At 47.2% G+C, this 21,295-nt stretch overlaps 1 protein-coding gene across 2 annotated transcripts in view; it reads left to right on the plus strand.

Annotated features, from left to right (window-relative positions):
• The window catches only part of PPP1R3F (protein phosphatase 1 regulatory subunit 3F), a 74,243-nt gene that overhangs the window by 43,055 nt on the left and 9,893 nt on the right, over nucleotides 1-21,295 (plus strand). The window contains exon 1 of one of the 2 annotated variants that reach the window (XM_079958696.1): nucleotides 7,745-8,330. The exons of the other annotated variant lie outside the window; for it this stretch is intronic. The gene's annotated coding sequence lies outside the window, so the exon portion shown is untranslated. Of the gene's footprint in view, nucleotides 1-7,744; nucleotides 8,331-21,295 lie in introns of those variants that run through there. 2 annotated transcript variants of the gene reach the window in all.

Raw genomic sequence — 21,295 nt, forward strand, 5'->3', positions numbered from 1 at the left:
TCCGAAGCATGGGGCACCCTCCAGAGGGCTCCCCGTGCTTCGGGCGACAGGCTGCTGCCCCAAGCCTCGCGCGCCCGGCAGGACCTCCCGCCAGGCGCGCAAGGCTTGCGGACACTCGCCCGAAGCACGGGGAGCCCTCTGGAGGGCTCCGCGTGCTTGGGGTGGCAGGCTGCTGCCCCAAGCCTCGCACGCCCGGCGGGACCTCCCATCGGGCGCACAAGGCTTGCGGACACTCGCTGGGGCTGCAGGCTGCTGCCCGCAAGCCTTGTGAGCCCGCGGGAACTCCCGCCGGGCTTGCAAGGCTTGCAGATAGCTTCCTGAAGCCTGGAGAGCGAGAGGGGTCAGTGTGCACCGATGCCTCTCGCTCTCCAGGCTTCAGCGAAAGCCTGCATTCGCCCCATAGGACGCACACACATTTCCCCTTCATTTTTGGAGGGGAAAAAGTGCGTCCTATGGGGCGAAAAATACGGTAATTTGGGCTTCTCAAGCGGAAATCCAACAATCATAGATTCTTAAGATTTGGAAACGACCCCAAGGGTCATCTAGTCCAGCCCCCTGCAATGCAGGAATCTCAGCTGAAGCATCCATGACAGATGGCCATCCAACCTTTGCTTAAAACCCTCCAAGGCAGAAGAGTCCACCACCTCTTGTGGGAGTCTGTTCCACTGCCGAACAGCTCTTACTGTCATAAAGTTTTTCCCAAATATTAGTCACAATCTCCTTTCTTGTAACTTGAAGCCATTGCCTCGAGTCCTACCCACAAAAGCAGGAGAAAACAAGCATGCTCCCTCTTCCATGTGACAGCCCTTAAGATATTGGGACTCAGTCTCCTCTTGCCCAGCCTAAACATACCCAACTCCCTCAACCATTCCTCATAAGGCTTTGTTTCCAGACCGCACGTTCCAGTTTGTCAACATCGTTCTTAAATTATGGTGCCCAGAATTGGACACAGCATTCCAGGTGTGGTCTGACCAAGGCAGAATAGAGTGGTACTATTACTTCCCTTGATTTGGACACTATACTTTTGTTGATACAGCCTAGAATAGCATTAGTTTTTTTTGCTGCTGCATCACACTGTTGCCTCATGTTAAGCTTGTGGTGCAGTAAGACCTCTAGATCCTTTCTGCATGCACTGCTAGTAAGTCCATCCTATATTTGTGCATCTGGTTCTTCCTGCCTAAGTGCAGAACCTGACATTTGTCCCTAATGAAATTCATTTTGTTAGCTTGCGCCCAGTTCTCCAGTCTGTTAAGGTCATTTTGAATTCTGATTTTGCCTTCTGCGGCACTAGCTACCCCTCCCAGTTTGGTGTTATCTGCAAATTTGAATTTGCAGATTTCAGTTCCTTATCCAAGTCATTTATAAGGATGTTGAACAACAACCAGCTCAGGACAGAACCCTATGGCACCACACTTGTCACTTTTTTCCAGGATGACAACAGTATTACTGTTACTTTGGCTCCCTTTGCTAGAAGAATGTTTTCTCATCCAACTAGGGAGAATAATGTGGTGACATAGAGATGGACAAAGGTACACACATGCAACATGTTTCTGAAGGCACATGAAACTACCACCTTCTTGAAGCTAAGCGGATCTTAGGTCTGGTCAGTGGCTGGATGAGTGACCACCTGGAAATTACATCTATGCCCTTTTGGCTTCCATGGTGGAAGAAAGGTGGAGTATAAATGTAAGAAGATAATCAATCCATATCGGATGAGCTAGGAAGAACTGATAATATTTGTTTTCCCCTGTCAGTAGGATTGCAGGGAAGTGTGTCAGGGCCTGGATGTTGTGCTTATTTTGAGATGGGGCTCACACTAAGCATTGTGAGAGCTGCTAGTCTGGTGGATGATAGTGTAAATTGGGAAGTCCAAATCTCACCTCAGCTACTATAATTAGTTATTAAATTCATATACCACCCTTCATCCATAGATCTCAGGGTGGTTCACAATATAAAAATATAAGATAAAAACACAAAATACACAATAAAACAAAACACAGACACACAAACACATTAAAGGTAAAGGTACCCCTGCCCGTACGGGCCAGTCTTGCCAGACTCTGGGGTTGTGCGCCCATCTCACTTAAGAGGCCAGGGGCCAGCGCTGTCCGGAGACACTTCCGGGTCACGTGGCCAGCGTGACATCGCTGCTCTGGCCAGAGCCAGAGCCAGAGCCGCACACGGAAACGCCGTTTACCTTCCCGCTAGTAAGCGGTCCCTATTTATCTACTTGCACCCGAGGGTGCTTTCGAACTGCTAGGTTGGCAGGCGCTGGGACTGAGCAGCGGGAGCGCACCCCGCCGCAGGGATTCGAACCGCCGACCTTTCGATCGGCAAGCCCTAGGCGCTGAGGCTTTTACCCACAGCGCCACCTGCAACCCATTACACAAACACATTACTGAGATTATATACATGAAGTTCTTTGAGCATGCAGAAAAAGCAGGATTTTAAAACTATGGCCCCAATCTATTTAAAACTAGTTGCCCTTATTGAAATTGAACCACAACTAACGTGACCCATTTATTTCCATGGGGCTTGCAAGTAACTAGTGAATTTAATCATGGTCTAAGTATTAAGAGCTAGAGCAATTGCGTATGCTGGGAAGACTAGTCCAAATCTCATTTTAGCTGTAAATTTGCTAGATGGCCTTAGGCAAGTCATAACCTCTCAACCTCAGTCCTCCATCTGGTATATGGGGATAATAATTTGACCCTGCAAGGTTGTTGTAAGAATTGCTGACATGTAAGGGATTACTTTAAACACCCATCTGAATGATTATATAAAGACTACATTAAGATGAGGTATAAATAAAATTGTAATTATTTTCTTGGTTCTCAAATTTTATTGCAAAGCAAGACTGGCACTAATATTACCACGTTAGATAGTGTTCATTTGGCTTCTGGGTTGTTTTAAAATTGTTGTTAGGTTATACCTTTCTGCCAACAGTCTGATCTAATAGGGTAAGAGGGTACTTTCCTGGTCACCTTGTGGCTGGTCTGTGGCTGGTCTGTGCTGACTTCTTCCCATGGTGGAGCAATGAGTCCTGCACATCAGTCTGTCATTATTGTAAATTGCCCCTTGCATATGTACAATGTATTGTGAAGAGTTGCACTCAATGTGTGCCAGCTAGCAATAGGTACTTGCAGGGCTGATTTGCTGTGATCAGATTCAAGCCATGCAGTGAGAAAATGGTTGCACTGTTTGAATTAAGACTTAGAACTGAACTCTTGTTCATGGGTCCTTGAGCCTGAGCTAGCAGAAGACTCAAGAAAAGTGGCAATGGTATTGCCTCGAAACAGTGTTGCATAGTGACACACATTAATTGATAAAACCCCAGCATTCTTCCCTCAACTTTCCATCCCAGAGCCTTATTTCTTTCAAGTATTTCCTCAACCACAAACTTCTGCTGTGGGAGCGGATCTCTGTAGAGACCAAGAACATGGAGGATGGTTGGGTGTCGTTTTTTCTGTTGAGTACCTGTTGCCCTTTGTCACTAGCTATGGAGCAAAGGAAAGCATGGACCATGTTTTTTCAGGGGTATGAGTGTGTGTGTGTGTGTGTGTGTGTGTACTGTATGTACATCAACTGAGCTGTGCCTGAATTGAAAGCACTAATAAAAACATCCTGACCACAGCATGTGTCCCTGGCAATTTTTTGGGTTGGTATGGGTGTTTGCTGAACTGCCATCCGTACTGTGACCTTATGCAAGCTTCAGTGTCAACTTAAAGGCATACATTCTTCAGGTAGAGGAGAAATGCTCCAGATTTGTAGCTGCTGCCTCCCTCACTGCCCTGTTTCCTTGCATCAGTGACCCAATTAGCAAGTTGGAGAAAGTATTATCTTCAAGAATGATAATAGATTTGCATTGAATTTATGCCAGTTTAACCAACATGAGTCTCTCATGAGACTTTTTTTTGTTGCTAAAGATTCCCAGCCTCCCTCACAGGGCTAGAGTTCACTGGGGAAGACTGCCCAGTCAAGGTTTGAGAGTCTAGCATAGACATAAAGGAACATGTCTCCTGAAGTCAATGATGTTCTATCAGCCCAGTCATCTGTGCCTGAAAGTACCACGATGCTGTTTTAAATTGTACCTCTTATTGTCACCAAAATTGGGAGGACAAAGCCATTCTATCAACAGGTGTGGGGAACCTCATTGATATCAAAAAGCCATGGCAATCTATTGCCTGAGAGATTTCCATGCACATCCGTAAGAACATAAGAAGATCCCTGCTGGGTCAGACCAAAAGCTGCCTATATACAGTAGCTTAGAAACCTGTTTCCCACAGTGGGCAGTCAGTGAGAAACCCACAAGCAGGACATCAGGGCAACTCACCAGCATGTGACATTCACAAGTGTTCTGCCTCATACTGGTGGTAGTGCATAGCCACCAATAGCTTTATCCTCCATGGTATAATCCTGCTTTAAAGCCACCCATGTTGGCAGCCATCACTACTACATCTTGTGGTATAAAAGTTCAGCACTTTGGAAGTTATTTTGAGCACCAGGAGTCAGTTACAGAATAAGTGAAACAATGTGGACAAGAGTGCCTTTGAGCATGTGTAGGGTGCTTTTATCAGTTTTATATGATGTAGAACTTGAACTTCCAAGTCAGTCCCTGTGGCTTTCAAATAGCATGTTTTGGCACCTGTCATTTCACTCTGAAAGAGGCTTCATCCACTCCAACTGAGACTAAAGAAGAAATCTTAAAACAAGCATTTTACAGTAGTGAGATTTTTTGCTTGATCTGTTTTCAAGAAAAAGCTGCAAGTATAGGAGAATTTTAGGGTGAGAGAATATACATCTGTATAATCAGAGTGGAGGTCCTTCAATTTTATTGTACAGAAGACACCTGTTCTGGTCTCCTGGTTCTTTGCAGCCCAGCATATTTTCTTACTTTGCAATAGGCCATTAGCAAACAGCAGCTCTTTACACCAAATACTGCTCCCTGACTGATGGCACCTGCCTCCCCCCACAATTCCCAATGGCACAGTTTAAGTGCTGAACTCGTGTTTGGTTCTGGTAATGAACTAAATCTGGGCCAGTCAACTGAAGTGCAGTATCTCTGGCTTATCTAGACGGAGCAAGCCCTTCTGGGTCAGAACATAGGCCTCTCCAGCTTCCGCTTTCCCACAGTAGTCAGCTAAAGGCTTCTGGAAAACCCACACTATAAACGCAATAGCTGTCTTTCACTGTTGTTCCCCAGAAATTGGACACTAGTTATTCTTTCTGACAATTCAACATGGTAGTATCTGGATCCTCTTATTAACTCTGCGATTCCTGATGTTATGGAGGCTTTGTTGTCCTTTGCACACCAGGTAAAGATCATTTCTGTTAATCTTACTAAAATCTGAGAGAGATTTTATTCAATGCTTCCCATTTTATTCATAATGTTACAGTAGTAATGCATTTTACCTTAACTGTCTTATTCTTGTTAGTAACCTAGAGAATATTTTATATTGAACAGTGGTGTATACATTTATTAAATAAAAAATTCCTAGCAGAACCAGCCAAAGACATCTCATTGCCTGAGGCAGGTCAACAAAGGGCTCCCCACCATTACACACCCATGGCTAAAGTGCATAATACCCAAGGCCAGCTGAATTATTTCGGCACCTGACGCAGTCAAAATACTATATAATCATTGATTTTTTATAGAGGTACATGTACAAATGTACATGTAAAATCATAAATATGAAAAGAACTGTTGGCTGTATAAAACAAATTGTCAATAAATGGAAAGAGATCTACTGTTGTTAATTCTCATTATTGGAAGTAACCACATTGCTGCTTGGGATGCTGGTGGCCTGGGAGGACTAAGAGATTTAGTAATATAATTAATGAATGGAAACCATGTAACATCAAAATTATCCCATTTGGCTTTACCCTCAATAACTTGTGTATGTTGGGTCAAGGGTTCAAATTACACTATGTCCCAAATGTTTTGTACTATCCCTCCTTTGTGGACATAAAACCCCTCCTTCCAATGCCTAGCTGTAGCCAGTAACACCACTAATAATTCTCTATATACTCAGGTCCTGCTATCCAAACTCTGAATTCTCAGGAAATTGTTTGTTAGGTGAGCATTCGCATAACGGGGCAATGATTTCTAGTGGTTCCTATGGGGAAATTTCAAATGCATTCCCAAGCACAGAATTTTGACCCCAAAATGGCAAAAACCCACTCCAACTAAGCAACCAACCATCTAGGAAATCCTGTTGAAACCTTGCAAAAGGCAAAAAAGAAGGAAGGAATGCTTTCTTATTTGTCAGGTAGATCCCCCTCTCTCCCACCATGGTTTCTGGTGAAACAGCTGCTGCAGACCAGCAAAACACAAAAAGAAAGGCTTAGTTAAGGCTGCTTGTTTGTTTACTGTACTACACACAAGTCTGGTTGTTTGGATATTTCTATCTGGTGTACTAATTCTTGTGTTTGTATAAGTGACTAGGAGCGTTTGGATCGTGGTACCTGTGTGCATTGAATTCCATTATTATTACCACTTTCAATGGAGAAGAGTGCTAGAATAAAATCTAAACAGAGGGTTTAGTTGGTAATTTCCTCAAATTAAAAAAAAAACCACCTTTGAACATTTTTCAGCTGTAGGGCAATCCCACCACATGTGAAGCACCCATCCTCTTTCACCGCACCCCCTATTATTTATTAACAAATTAAATAACTTAACCACGGGCTGCACTGTCCCGACACCCAGTCGCCTCCCTCTGCCTCGAGGAGGGCTTGGCCCCGATTCCGGGAGGGAATGAGGCTTGCGAGGGGCCGGCTCGAGAGCGGGCGGCTCGCCCCAGGCCCATCTTTCTCCTTTGCCCAAGGGCTTCTCTAGCCCCCCCCGCGCCACAACCCCCGGGTCGCTCGGGGGAGCTCGGCCTGGCGCGGTGGCATTTTCAGATCTTAATTGCAGAAGTTTTCTGGAAGGTGCGCAGTCCAAGTGTCCCGGGTCGCGGGGTGGCCGTGGAGAAGGGGGCTCGCGCGTGTGTGTGTTTGTGTGCGCGCGCAGCTCCGCTCCCCCGCCGCCCCGATGATCTCCAGCCTGGAAAGAGGGGCTGCCAAGAGAAGTCGGCGATCCCGGCGGGGGCTGCCCGCTGCCTTACCCCGAGCCCGTTCCCGCGCCCCCCCCCGCCCTTGGCGCGCTTGGTCTCTCCCATCAGCTGGTCCTGATGTAGCGAGGGGGGAAGAGCCCCCCCGCCCGCCCAACCCCTCCCTCCGCTGCCGGGGCCGAAGCCGTCCGGAAATCCCCGAGTCCGCTCCCCTCCTCCGCCCGCCCGCCCGCCTCTCGGCGCCCGGGCGCGCGCGCGCTTCCCGCCGCTGCCCATTGTCCTCCCGGCCGGCTCGTCCCGCCTCGCTTCCGCCGCCCGCCCGCCCGCCCGCCCGGCCTCCCCGGGGAGCCGCGAGACCCCGGGCCCAGCCATCTTCCGGCGGATGGGCGCCAGGTGGCTTGCGTGGCGCGGCGGCCGCGGAGCGCCGAGAGGAGAAGCCCCCCGCGCCATGGACGGAGGCAGAGCAGGGCGCCGGGACCCGCCGGGACGGGCGGGGCAGAGCCGGCCAGGAGGTGGTGCCATCCCGCGCCTTGGCTTGCCCTGATGCCGCGCTCCGGGAATGGATCCGTCCGGATAATTCTTCTTCTTCTTCTTCTTTCTTCCTCCTCTTCTGAGCGGCGTTCCGGCTGCCCGCTGCCTTTCGGGGTGGAAATGGACTGATCCGGGGGGGGGGTCTGGGAGGAGGGAAAGCCTGATTGACCGGAGAGCAAACGAGAGCGGCTGGGATTTCCGGGGGGCGGCGGGGGGAGATGAAGTAACCTTGGTCCAGACATGGCAAATCGGGATCCATCCAGCCGGGTGCCTCCTTCCGCCGGGCGGCGGGCGCTGCTCCCGGTCTCCCCCAGCCCGCCTCCCCAGCGAGGGCTGCTGCTCCTGCTGCTGCTGCTGCCGCTGCCGCTGCCCTGCTGCTAAGCCTTCCTGCCCATGGCGAGAAGCGGCCGAGGCTCCCATCTCTCTTCCAGATGCATCCCTCCCCAGGCTGACGACAGAGGACAATAGCGGGGCCGGGATCCGGGCCTGCCGGAAGAGAGCGAGCCGGAGGGGGCCATCCCTTCGCCATGACAGCCTCCGCATCCCCATCCATGCCTGGCAGGAGGAAGAAGCAGGACTGGCCCTGTCTCCAAGGCAACAGCTCCGGCATCCCCAGCCTGCCTCTCCGGATAGGTAGGGCGTGAGCCCCGAGCAACCCGGACGGGGAGGGCGGATTGGGACGCGGCGCCAGCCCAGCCAGCTGCTTGAGGTGTCGTCTCCGCCGCTGATTTCTCAGACCAGAGGAGCGAGGTGAGCAGGCCCGCCACCAGCACCCGCATGCTTCCCACTGGTGATGCAGGGCTGGGATCTGTGCCCCCCCCCCCAGTCCAGTCCCTCTTTCCTGGCATTGCTTTGTCTGCTTAACTCTCCATCCATCCAGATACAAACACATATACCCTGCTTATCTCATTCATCGGGCTGCCTGTTAGTCACCATGGCAAGACCCTCCCCCCTCCCTCTCACCCCACCTCTGCCGCTTCTGAATTTGACTCTTGCTTTTCAGATGGAGCCACCACCTGTTTCATTTCTGCCTCTGTGTGTGTGTGTGTGTGTGTGTGTGTGTGGAGGTGGAGGGAGGGTGCTTTTAACACCCCATGTGCTCATGACCAAGCTGGGTGTGGGAGTCTTATTTCCATTTTGCAAGAGCTACAGGCACCCCACCTTCTCCTTGCCTGTTTGTTCCTTTTGTCTGCTCCGCCCTGTTGCTCCTGAACCCCCTCCTGTTCCATGGTAGCTCCCCCCCCCCTTATATGGAGCTCTTTGAAGATAGGCAAAGAGGTGGAGAAAAATCTTTAGCAGACGTAATGCTCAAGCACCCCCCCCCCCCATTTGTTATTCAGGGAGCATTCATATATGAGAGGGTTGACCCTTTCTGTCAACGGAGACCACTTTTGTAACAACCCAGCCTCCAGCACAGCATCAGCTTTTTAATACTAATTTTCACCACTGAAATTTGCATCGAGTTTGTATCCAATGAGATACAAAAATATGGAGCAGATTATGGGCAGAGATTATGGGTCTCTTTGTTCCAACTCACCAGGCCTTCTCTCAGTTTGACAAGCAGTTAAGGGGCAACTCTTAGTTCATTTCGGTGGACTGTTCTGTAAATAAAAAGTACATTATTCCCAAATCTGGAGAAAAACTTTGATGTGGGGCTCACTTCCTTTTCTCCTCCCCCTACAGCAGATACCTTGGTGTAAATTAGTAGTAAACTAATTGTAAATCAGAAGTATTTCAGTTGGAACCATTTGTTTCTAAATCCCTGTCACTTAATGTAAAATAGAATTGACTATTAGACAAAAAGAACCATATTTCCTTTCACCCAAGTAGAAGCCAGATATAAAATCAGAGGTGATGGCATTTGAGGTTATGGGTCTGGTTTGTTTGCATTCAACTTTGTGCTAGTGCTGGTCAGGTGAAAATATGTTGTGAATGGTTTGAATTTCTGTTGGAGCCAATTTACTAATCCCTGTAATTGTGCTTGTGTGAATGCATAAACAGACACCTTGACAGCAAAATCAGACAGCAAACCTTTATACAAGTTACTTATTTAGGCCTCAAAGACTAAAAATAAAATAAAATGATCTAGTAACTTTAATGGGTGTGTTTGCAAGGTAGATATTGTTACTAGTAAATTAGGAGGACATTACTTGAGACAATAAAGTTACCCTGGCTGAAGGTGATATAAATGAAATGTTATTTCACTGGTGTCAAGGTTGCTTACTATCCCTGCCACTCTTCCTTTTGAAAGTAAGCAGTGAGCCAGGTATGTATCAAAAGTTTAGCAACTGAAATAATGATAGGATTTTTGTTTTACACTTTTGTGTAAAATCTTAGTAAATCAATTGTAAGGCTATAGTAACTCACGAGTCACTGGAGTCAATTGGTGTGATTTCCTAGAGTGAATCAGTTTAAATTTCTGAAACTAAAAGGTGTCTAATCCCACTGTTGACTTAATTTTAATAATAATGAGTCAGTACATATGTGTGTGGAAAATTGGTGACAGAACATCCATATGTGTTTTAATGTGATATATTACCTGAATGAGTATTCATTGGATTGTGTGTAGCAAGTGTGTTTCATTGGAAGTGATAGTTTGCCACTGTGTGTGTGTGTGAATGAATGTTCACGTGAGAGTTCTAATATAACAGAGGCAGGCTTGGCGATAATTATCTGTGGTGTTGAATGGCTGTATTGTGCAGTCTTTATTAAGACTGTTTATTCAGAAATACCACTGACTGCAATGGCACTTGCTCTCTACTAAATAGGTTTAGGAGTTCAGTCTTTGTGCATGCTTGCCTGCCAGCATCTGAGTTTGAGGATGTGTTTGTGCATTGTCTGGGCCTGACTGAATACAGGTATCTGTGTCAAAGTGTGTTTCAAATCACACAGATGTGCATGACCATAGCAGGATCTTGATATTTTTGTGAATGGATGTGATTCCGTGGATAGTGTGCTTAGGTCTATAAGTATACTTATTCATAATTAATTTCCCATTATTTTCTCTTTGTTTACTCATAAACCCTATGGACTAACTACGTTAGTCTTTAGATGACACAAGACTCTTTGTTTCCTGCTTCCCCCCCCCCCCCCGCCACCATCCCATGACTGTTAATGTGACTGTGTTTTCTCAATAAAGTGATATATCTTCCAATTAAATTGGACAGTGGTATGCACAGGTCAATCAGATAATGAACATCACTGAAATAATTTGTGTGTCTGGCAAGATATAAGTGCATTGTGCTAAGAAACAGATGGCCGTGAGACCCTTCCCTTATTCTTATCTGTAAGTTTTTACAGGCGTGCAGTTGTGGGCTTCTCAGGTTCCCTGTGGTTGTGTGTATGACTCAGTGAGCTATCATGTGTGTTGTCAAAATGTGTGTGTGTTCATGACAGTGTGTATGTGTATGTCCCCAAGCATATCTGCTGTGCATGTATTGTATTGATTGTATTATGAGTGTGTCAGGATGTGCTACTTACCCGTGGCGGAGAGGAACTCCCTTCACAATTCCCATTATAAGCAGCAGGTGTCAGTCCTGGAGCAGCCGTTGCTTGGCTTGACACTGGCCCCACCTTCTTTGACAGGCCTCAGGCTGATGGCGTCATCTGTGTAGAGGGAGTCCTCAGATATACTGCTGGAATTCTGGCATATAAAATCAGGAAGCTAAAGGGGAGGCATATAGCCTAAGGATCAGCAACTGGCCTAAAATCCAGGCCCTTCAACTGCTCGGCTCCCCAGAGCCAGCCTACGGGCAGGAGAGGTGTGAAGACAGTGGTTGCTGTGGCTACAGGAAGAGGATCCCTGGCCCACTTCATAGCCCTCAATAGCCCTCATGTAAAGTGAGTTGCTGAGCAGCAGTTTAATGAAGCCTTTACCACAAGCCAGAACTATCTGTCTCCCCTCTGACATAAACCCCATGTAATTCATATCAAAGATTGTGAGATCCTTGACATTTCCGTTAAAAGGATCTAAGGCAGCAGGTCTGAAAAAGAGTGCCAGTCAGAGCAGGCGGCACTTGGCAAGAGGGGCCAGTGGTCTGCTTTTTAACAAAGTGTTCATATGAAATGGAGTTGGTCCCCACCACCCAACAGCTTGAATTTAGTTGGAATGACCCAAGTGGAGACAGAGAAAGAGTCCTTTGTCACATGTGGAGAATATCTTTTTGATCCCTCTGGGCCACAAGTTGGATACAAAGCATGTAAAATCAATTTAGTCATATGAACATTCACTGCTAGAATTTGTAGGCCAGGTGAGGGGGAGGGAGAGAGAAGCATCACTGACACGTGTATGTATTTGTGTGTGCATATGTGGAAATTGTGTGTGCTCACAACTATTACAAGCAGGAGTGTGTAAGCCCACAGTGGATGCGCACAAGATAACCCACATGCTTTGTTTCCAAGTACATACATACACATTGTGTGTTTCTGTGTGTATATTTGTTTAGAAAGTGCATGTGTGTGAATTTGTATATGTTCTGCTGAATCATAGAATCTGGAATTGTAGAGTTGGGAGGGACCCCAAGGGCCATCTAGTCCAACCCCCTGCAGGACAAGAATCTCTACTGGACTCCCTCGGGAGGTGGTGGACTCTCCTTCCTTGGAGAGTTTTAAGCAGAGGTCGGATGGCCATCTGTCACAGATGCTTTAGCTGAGATTCCTGCATTGCAGGAAGTTAGACAAGATGAAACTTGGGGTCCCTTTCAATTCTGCAATTCTATGATCCATAACAGACGGCCCTCTAACCTCTGCTTGAAAACCTCCAATCAAGGATGGTACCTCACCTTCCAAGGGAGTCAGTTCCACTGCAGAACCTCTCTTTCCCTTCCTGATGTTTAGTTGGAATCTCCTTTCGTGTAACTTGAAGCCATTGGTTCAAATCCTGCCCTCCAGAGCAGGAGAAAACCAGCTTGTTCCATCTTCCATGTGGCAGCCCTTGAGCTATTGGAAGATGGCTATCATATCTAAGACTCCTCTTGTCCAGGCTAAACGTATCCAGCAATCTCAACTTGGTTTCCAGGCTCTTGATTATCTTACTTGCTGTCCTCTGCACACATTCCAGTTTGTCGACATACTGTACTTCATTGTGGTGCAACATGTGCGTAAATTTTTTAATTGACAGAGTGACAATTTTCATAAATTTATGCATGTAAAATTGCATAAATACATTGTACGTCAGGTGTGGGGAACTTTTATCCCTTCAGATGTTGCTTAACTACATCTCCCATCAGCACCAGCAAGCATGGCAAATGGCATGGGATTTGTAGAGGACCACAATTGGAGAGCCGGAGGTTTGCTTCACCTGTTGTGCTTCACCTGTTGTGGTGGAGGCACACACAGTATTATTACTCATTGCAATGTATTATATTGAGAGCTGGTATGTGCACGTGTATCTTTCAATACATGGAAGAAAAACCTTTCAGCATGAACAAAAGTGGACAGGCTTAACACAGACTGGCTGGGTTGGGTGCTCTGCAGAGGGCTGGAGCAATGGGTTACCCAGACCTACTGTTAAGATCTAGAAAGCCTTTGCCAATCTATCTTGCTTAGTAGCAGGGGTAACTTGACCTGAGGGCTGTTGCTGAGGGAGGGAATTTTCTTCTTATTGTTATTGTTATTATTATTACATTTGTATACTGCCCTATACCTGCAGGTCTCAGGGTGGTTACAACATAAAAACACAATATAGAAACACAAAATACAAAAGAAAAAAAGAAAAATAACCCCAATAACCTCCCCCCACACACACATTTTAAAAGTGTGTTGGATGTCAATCAGCCAAAGGCCTGGTTAAAGAGGAACATTTTTGCCTGGCACCTAAAGATATATAATGAAGGCACCAGCCACATCTCCTGGGGAAGTAAGAAAAGACTTCTCCCAGACTGAGCTGGAGTTTCCCCACCTTCCTCTCCCCTTCAAAAGCAGTACCACTTCCTGAATGTTGCCTGTAGTTGAGGCAGAGTAGCATCACTGTAGACAGGTGGGAAAATGTTTCCCCACTGCCCAGGATAGCAACAGCTGAGTCACCTCACTATCTTTCCCAACACAATCTATTTTTTTCTTTAGAAGTGAATGGAGCCAGGGGTGTTAGGGGAGGGGTAGTACCTCTGGTGGGGGCCACATCATGCTCCTTCTGGGGTAATTTATACACCATTGGTCTCCACCCTGCACTCACCTGTGTCTCCTTGAAGCTGTCAGCATGTGGCAGCAGCCACACCCCAGAAATTCTTTGGTTCCGGTTAAACCAGGTGAGGGTAGCCAATGGTCTCAAACCCTCAGTGAGTCAGGAACGTCCCCCTGCATGAGAAGACAAGCTCTGGTGGATCGTGCAAATGAGTGATTCTGCACATTCTGTAGAGGGAAGGGGAGACAGATGGGGCTTGTCCACCCAGGAAAGGAGCCCATCTAGGACTAGAAAAACTCTGGTCCTAAACCCATGCTGCCTTGTGAGATAGCTTTGGGAGAAGAAAAGGCCAAGGAGTGAACCCTACACAAATCTGGAGTTGATAAGATGCTTCGATGGTGCCTTGTACATCTCCTTCCATAGGTGCCAACTCTATAGGGTTGAGGTGTCTTCAGCCCCCCCCCCCATGTCTGTTGGGATGGGGCTGAGCCCACCCAATCTTAAGGGGTCAGAGGAGGCTGAGCACAGAGGTGTGCTCCATGCTTGGCTTCCTCCTGATACAACAGGCAGCCTCTGGTCCGGCTGCACCACCTTATTCCCTAAGCGATGCTCGTCCCCAACCAATGCTGCTGCTTTCCCCTGTGGGGAAGACCCACATCAGTGCCTCTGCTGCTTGCCCAGTGCCATTCTCATGATGGAGTGGCCAGGATGGTCTGGAGCATCCCAGGGGCTTTTCACCAGGGCAATGGGAGGCCCACAAAGACTCCTGGAGTGGCGGCAAAAGGACGGCTCCCTTCCCAGCAACGGGTCTCCCAATGGGTCCCCACCTCTGCTGCACCTCCTGATCCAGCCCCAGGAGCAGGGTGGGTGGGGACTATGGGTCCCATCCTGCCTCCAGCTCACTTCCTCTGCAGGGCCAGCTGCAGGGAGGCCAAGGAGCCAAGAGCCAAGCAGTGTGCCACGCCTCCCCACAAGGCAAGAGTCATGTGTGTGAGGTTGTCATCGTGTGTGTGACACGCGAGATGAGCCCCCCCCCCCATGCTAGGCACAACTTGGCACCTCTGCCTCCTTCCAACAACGTCTGCAGCCAGGCTGGTGCCAAAGGCTTTCCTTTCCTTTCCTTTCGACCACATCAGCAAGGCTGAGAAGGAGGTCCTGCCTTGGCCGCCCAGGACCTCCCTACACACTGCCCAGGCTTGCACCCTGGACAGGTCACTTTGGTGCTGCCAACACAGTGCCTTGACTTCACCCCTAGAGGCACACTCCATCGTGTCTCAATACAGACTTATGCCAACAACAAGAATGGATCCAATTCACTTTTTCTGGTGGGAGTTCAAAATGTGCCCCACAAACACTCAGGGGACCAATGAAATGTTATGGTGTGTGTGTTCCTCTCACTGGAAAGGCAGACACTTTACAAGCGTCTTACAATTTAAGAAGACTTCATCAGAATAGGAACAGGGCAGCCGTCTGATACCATGTCAAATCCGTGACTCATCTAGTCCATTATTGTCTACACTGACTGGCAGCAGCTCTCCAGGGTTTCAGGCAAGAGCCTCTCTCAGCCCAGCCGGGAGATGCCAAGCATAATGCATGTGCTCTACAACTGAGCTATGGCTATTCCCCCAAAGGCGTATCTGACTATGGGGCTGAATGCTCCAGGGTATGCAGATGTGGCATTTCTGTGTGTCAGGGGGAAGCCAATGTTCCTAAGTGATAAGGACACCCACAACAACTTTACAGAAGCAGGCAAATGCAGCCCACACTACTCCAACCCCCTTTCCTGACAGCTTCTCTGCCTTCTAGCACTTTCTCACTACTCTTCCCAGCCCCCACTACCACCGGAGGCAGACGGACTGCCAGGACAAGAGGCTGTTGGGCATGATGCTGGTGGATTCTCTGGGACAGCTCACTTGGTAGAGCATGAGATTTAGGGCTGTGGGTTCAAGCCCCATGATGGGCAAATGATTCCTGCATTGCAGGGGGCTGGACTGGATGATCCTGGGGGTCCCTTCCAGCCCTACAATTCTATGATTCTACACCAGACCCTCAGCTTATCATCATCATCATCATCATTTTATTTCTATGCCACCTTTCCACACTTAAAGCAATGCTCAAGGTGGCTTACAATATGAAAAGATTTACATAATTACAAATAAATCAGTCATAAAAAAGCAAAGTAGTCATAAAAGTCATGCTGGCCACATGACCTGGAAGCTGTACGCCGGCTCCCTCAGCCAATAAAGCGAGATGAGCACCGCAACCCCAGAGTCGGTCACAACTGGACCTAATGGACCCTTTTTACCTTTACCTAGTCATAAAAATAAATAAAACATTAAAAACTACATAACCAAACTGAATAATTTCCACATAAAAATAAAGATACAAAAAGTTAATATCAGTAGTATCAGTTAATATCAGTAACAACAGCAAAAACTTCCAACAAAACCTCTCCCAAAATACCCCAGTCCTGATGACGCCCACCAGGCCCGGCCCTGGGCCAGGTGGAGAGAGGCAGGAACAGGGCCCTCAGGCACTCGGCAGGTGAGCTTAGAAGAGTAAGGGGAGGAAGAGGAAGCAGGAAGCCCCCCTTCTCTCACAGGCTCTCTCTGCTCCGTCTTATCATTTCAACCACGGACAGGCCAATTTTGTGACCCTGATAAAAAAACAGGCATTAGACAGACAATGGAGGAAATAGCCAAAGTGCTGCTGCTGCTGCTGCTGCTGCTGCTGCTGCTGCTGCTCCTCCTTTCACTGGCTTGGTTTGGATATATTGGCTCTGTGTGTGTGTGACCTGCTTTTCTCTCTTCACTGAAGATAAGGCAGAAGCACACTAGATCTGCCCCAAGTCCCGTGTGGGTGCCTCACCATATTTTATTGTTAACCTTAGAAAATGCTTGTTTCTAATTTTTGCTTTTGTTTTTAAAACAAGACTTACTCCATGCCTATCCTCCATGTATATTGTACTTCCTCTAGTCTCCCACCAGATTTCTGATAAAGGACCATGGCTGCCCATCTTCAGCAACACTGCAGCACCAGGTGTCCCCAGAGCATCCCTGCTTCTTTTAATATTACTACTTCTTTTCGGGGCAGAACTCTTGTGCCCTTAAATCTGCAGAAATGTAGCAGCTGAAGCTTTCCCCCTTTGTGGGCCAGGAAAAGTTTCACCAGTATATTTCTGCATGTCAGGCAGCTGTCAGGAGCCCTACCAGAAAACAACCACCGGAAGGCCATTGCTCTTCCTCCCCCCAACAAACCTTGACTCCCTCTCCAGTGGTCCAACTCTGGCCATGAAGATGGCGGCAGCAGCACCTGCTACTCAGCCTTCCAGATCAATCTGCTGGTATTTACCGTATTTTTTGCCCTATAGGACGCACTTTTTCCCCTCCAAAAATGAAGGGGAAATGTGTGTGCATCCTATGGGGCGAATGCAGGCTTTCGCTGAAGCCTGGAGAGCGAGAGGCGTCGGTGTGCACCGACCCCTCTCGCTCTCCAGGTTTCGCGCAGCTCTCCGCAAGGCGCGGGGGCTGGGTGCTGGGCTCCTGCTGCTTGTGGGGAGTTGCCTGCATGCTGAAGCCTGGGCGCGCTGAGTTCAGCGCGCCCAGACTTCGCGCAGCTCTCCGCAAGGCGCGGGAGCCCGGCACCAGGCTCCCACGACTTGCAGAGAGTTGCCTGTTCTGGGGGCTGGGGTCGGGGGTCGGTGGAAGCTCGGGCTTCCCCCGCCCCAGCCCCATGCCTGGGGGGGGGGAATAATTTTTTTCCCTTTATTTTCCCCCAAAAAAACTAGGTGCGCCTTATGGGAGGGTGCGTCCTATAGGGCGAAAAATACGGTACTCACCTCCTTGGGCAGAGCAGACTTCAAGTGGAAATAAGGACATGCTTGTAACACCCCTCTTCTCACCAAGGAAAAATCACTGCCTGAACCTCTCCCCCTTCCCACTTTTACATATCCCTGAAAGCTGCTCTATGGTTTTTCCTGAGCTGGAGGGTTACATATTAGTAAATCGTCTATTAACAGTTTGCTAATGTTTAATATCTGATATTTTACTTATATAATAGCTGTGACTCAAAATGCATAGCAACATTTACTATCTGGGCAGGCAGTTTTGGAAGGGAAGTCTGTGCTCTGGCATTTTGTGCAGGAACCAATCCTGGTACATAAACTACATTTGACATGAAATATGTCCTTTGCATCTAATGTCCCTGGATTTTTAAATTTAAAAATATGCAGATAGAACCAACCGGGAGGGGCTGATAATTAATGGGCCAGAGAAGGGGGAAATTTAAACCCTTCTCTTCCTTTGCTGGTCTCAAACAGAATTCATCTTTTAAAGTTAATATGTACTTAGGGTGATGGCAAGGGATTCCCAACAAAGCAAATACCAGTTTTGGAAGAGGGACTTTTCTCAGGAACACATGTTTGTGGGGAGCATTATATTTTCCCATCTGATCCCATTAACCATTCCTTCCAGTTGATACTATTTGCTTTTTTTAAAGGTGCCACATGTGGTTTGGCCCCTAGGGCATATATGAAGGGGACCGGTTAAAGGCAGTACAGGCAGCGACTGTTTTAGGCGCATCTCATATGTGTGTAACCATGCTCACGTGCATTACACCGAACCCGGACGTAACCCCAAGACATTACAAAAAAGGGGCAAGGTGGGGCAGGGGCAGAATGGAGTATTTGCAGGCTTTTTCAGTGATGTTTCCAATATACATGATTTCACTTAAATGGGTCCTGTACCTGATAGGGGATTGGAGCTGCCCTTCCTGCGCCCCCATCGCTGAGCTTGGGGTGCAACAGAGGCACCAAGGGAGCCAATGCTGTGCACCCACTGAGCCCAGTTGGATCAAGGCTGGTGGGAGGAGGGCAATTTCACTCCACCACACCTGTCTGTAGCTAAGGGACAGGTTCTGATCTAGTTCTCATGGTGATGGTAAGCCTGTATCTGGATTATGCAACTTCTGACTATAGGTGGGGAACATGTGATGTCATGTTCTTCCACAGAAAAACAATTCCCCAGCATGTCAGGAAAGAGGCAAGAGCCATTTCCTATGTCAACATTTTCCCTCTTTTAACAGAATCCTAGAATTGTAAAGTTGGAAGTAGGGCTGGGCGACGTATCAAGACATTGTACAAAATCAGCTCAAAGTCTACATCATGGTAATGGTTTCATAATATTTGACATGGTGATATATTCCAAATCATGATGTGTATGTGTGCTATGTAAAAAATTGTGATGTGGTTAGAACCGTGAAGCCTGTTGTCGCTTCTCTCATAATTCCTGCCGCCCCTGTTCCTCTGTACTGGTAAATAACAGTTGCAACAATATATTAAAGGTAAGTAAAAATGTATCAGTTTTAGACTGCTAAGTAGTAGCAGTTGCCAAGACATTACCCCCATTTGCCTCTACAGTGGTACCTCGGGTTAAGTACTTAATTCGTTCCGGAGGTCCGTTCTTAAACTGATCTTAACCTGAAGCACCACTTTAGCTAATGGGGCCTCCTGCTGCTGCCGCGTGATTTCTGTTCTCATCCTGAAGCAAAATTATTAACCCAAGGTACTATTTCTGGGTTAGCGGAGTGTGTAACCTGAAGCGTGTGTAACCTGAAGCGTATGTAACTCGAGGTACCACTGTATATAGTTATGATATACAGTCAAACCTCGGTTGTTGGATGTAATCTGTTCCGGAAGCCTGTTCAGCTTCTGAAACGTTTGACAACCAAGGCACAGCTTCCGACTGGTTTCAAGAGCTTCCTGCACTCAAACGGAAGCTGCATCAGACGTTCAGCTTCCAAAAAACGTTGAAAACCTGGAGCATTTACTTCTGGGTTTTCAACGTTTGGGAGCCAAAACGTTTGAAAACGGAGCCATTGAGGAACCGATGTTTGACTGTATTAGTTTATCGCGATGCTTAACTGGGGATAAAAACCAGGCATTTCTCAGCCCTAGTTGGATGGGACCCTGAGAGTCTTCTAGTCCAGCCCTGCAGTCCAGCATCCATGTTGTATGGAAGAACATTCCGTCATGCCAGTCCCCACTTATAGTCTGAAGTGGCACAGCCCTATCATAGATTTCCCACTTCCGTGAGTAGAAACTTTTTTCTCTTTTTCTCTTTACTGGGCTGGTAGTTTGTTTGTATTATTGCCCCAAAGCCACATTTATGGCATTTGGAAAACACACGGCCTTGGGGCCTAACTCGGTTTTCACAAGACGCTAGAGCAGTTCTGTTCCCACCAGGGATAGTGAGAGGAAAGTGACTTCCACAGATTCCCCTCTTGAGCCCTTCAAAAATCTGCTCTGGGTGGGATTGAGGGATCTTGTGCAGCAGTATGAGATGAAGCACACTCTCCTTCTGCTGTCAGGTTCCTCCACTGAATCTCACCAGTCCCTAGGCAGAACTCTTCTATTTACGGATGCCTAGTTAGGATCCTAAGTCAGTTTTGTCAGTTAAAGTACTAGATATGAACAGATGGGTATGCCAGTGTGCCAGTCTGCCTGACAGTCTTCTCTTTTCTAAACAGGAAGTCCTCCATCTTTGTCCCAGGTGAGGAAGAGGTCTCCTGGCTCTATTCTAATCTGTGCTGCAGCTTGATCCTTTATAGTTTTACTGAGTAAAATTGGGTTTGCATCCATGTATGGATGGGACTGTTGTGTTAGTAATTCAAGGATATAACGGGGTGCATGCCATTGTATGGCACTGGGGTTTTGTAGGTTGTGTACACACTTGGGTGTTAGTAGTGTACATGGGTTGCACAGAAATGATTTTTCCATGTGAGCTTTTGGGCACTTTCATCCACACATGACCACTTCCAGTTTAAATCGGTCTTGATATTTCCCGCCTGCACTAGGGGGATGCATTCATTCTATGCATTGTTGACCCCTCTCCCCAATTACTGCTTCCCTGACCTCCAGAAGTTCCAGAAACCTGAGGACCATCATAGGCCCAGGTATTTCCTTAAAAAAAAAATAGTTTTGTCCATGGATTAGCACAATAACAAATGTCCACCAAAGTTTTAAGCATTTTCCACAGTGGGCAAAATAGCCTATTTTAAACAACTACTTTTGAAATAGTTTTTTTTAAAAAAAAAATTTTTCACCAGAGTCAACAGCCTTCTAAGGAATGCCTCTGTAGGGCAAACAATGGCCAGGCAGGTGGGAGGAGCAGGTGCCTCTGATCTCCAAACACAAAAAGTTGTGGGGCAGCTCAGAGAAAAGCCTGCCTTGCCCCACCCTCCAGTCTCTGCTTTTCAATTTGTATTGTATTATTTTATGTACTGTGACTTTCCATTGTTTTATTGATTATAGTTTAGAAATTATTTATTATAATTGTTAAGAGTGGATTTCTGTTTAATTTTTATATGCTGATATTTAATATTATTCTATACTATTTCAATGGATTGTTGAATATTACTTTATTTCATATAAGTTGCTTATTTTAAAGTTATGTTTTATTATCACATTTTTGTATTGGATTAGATTATTATAAGGTGTACATTCTTTGTTTCTTCAGCTTGTAAACCGCCTTGGGTATAGAAAAATAGAAAGACGGTATACAAATTAAAAGTGATGATGATGATGATAAAAGTACAT

The sequence above is a fragment of the Podarcis cretensis genome (genome assembly GCF_951804945.1).
Source record: "Podarcis cretensis genome assembly, chromosome: 17".
Lineage (NCBI taxonomy): Eukaryota > Metazoa > Chordata > Lepidosauria > Squamata > Lacertidae > Podarcis > Podarcis cretensis.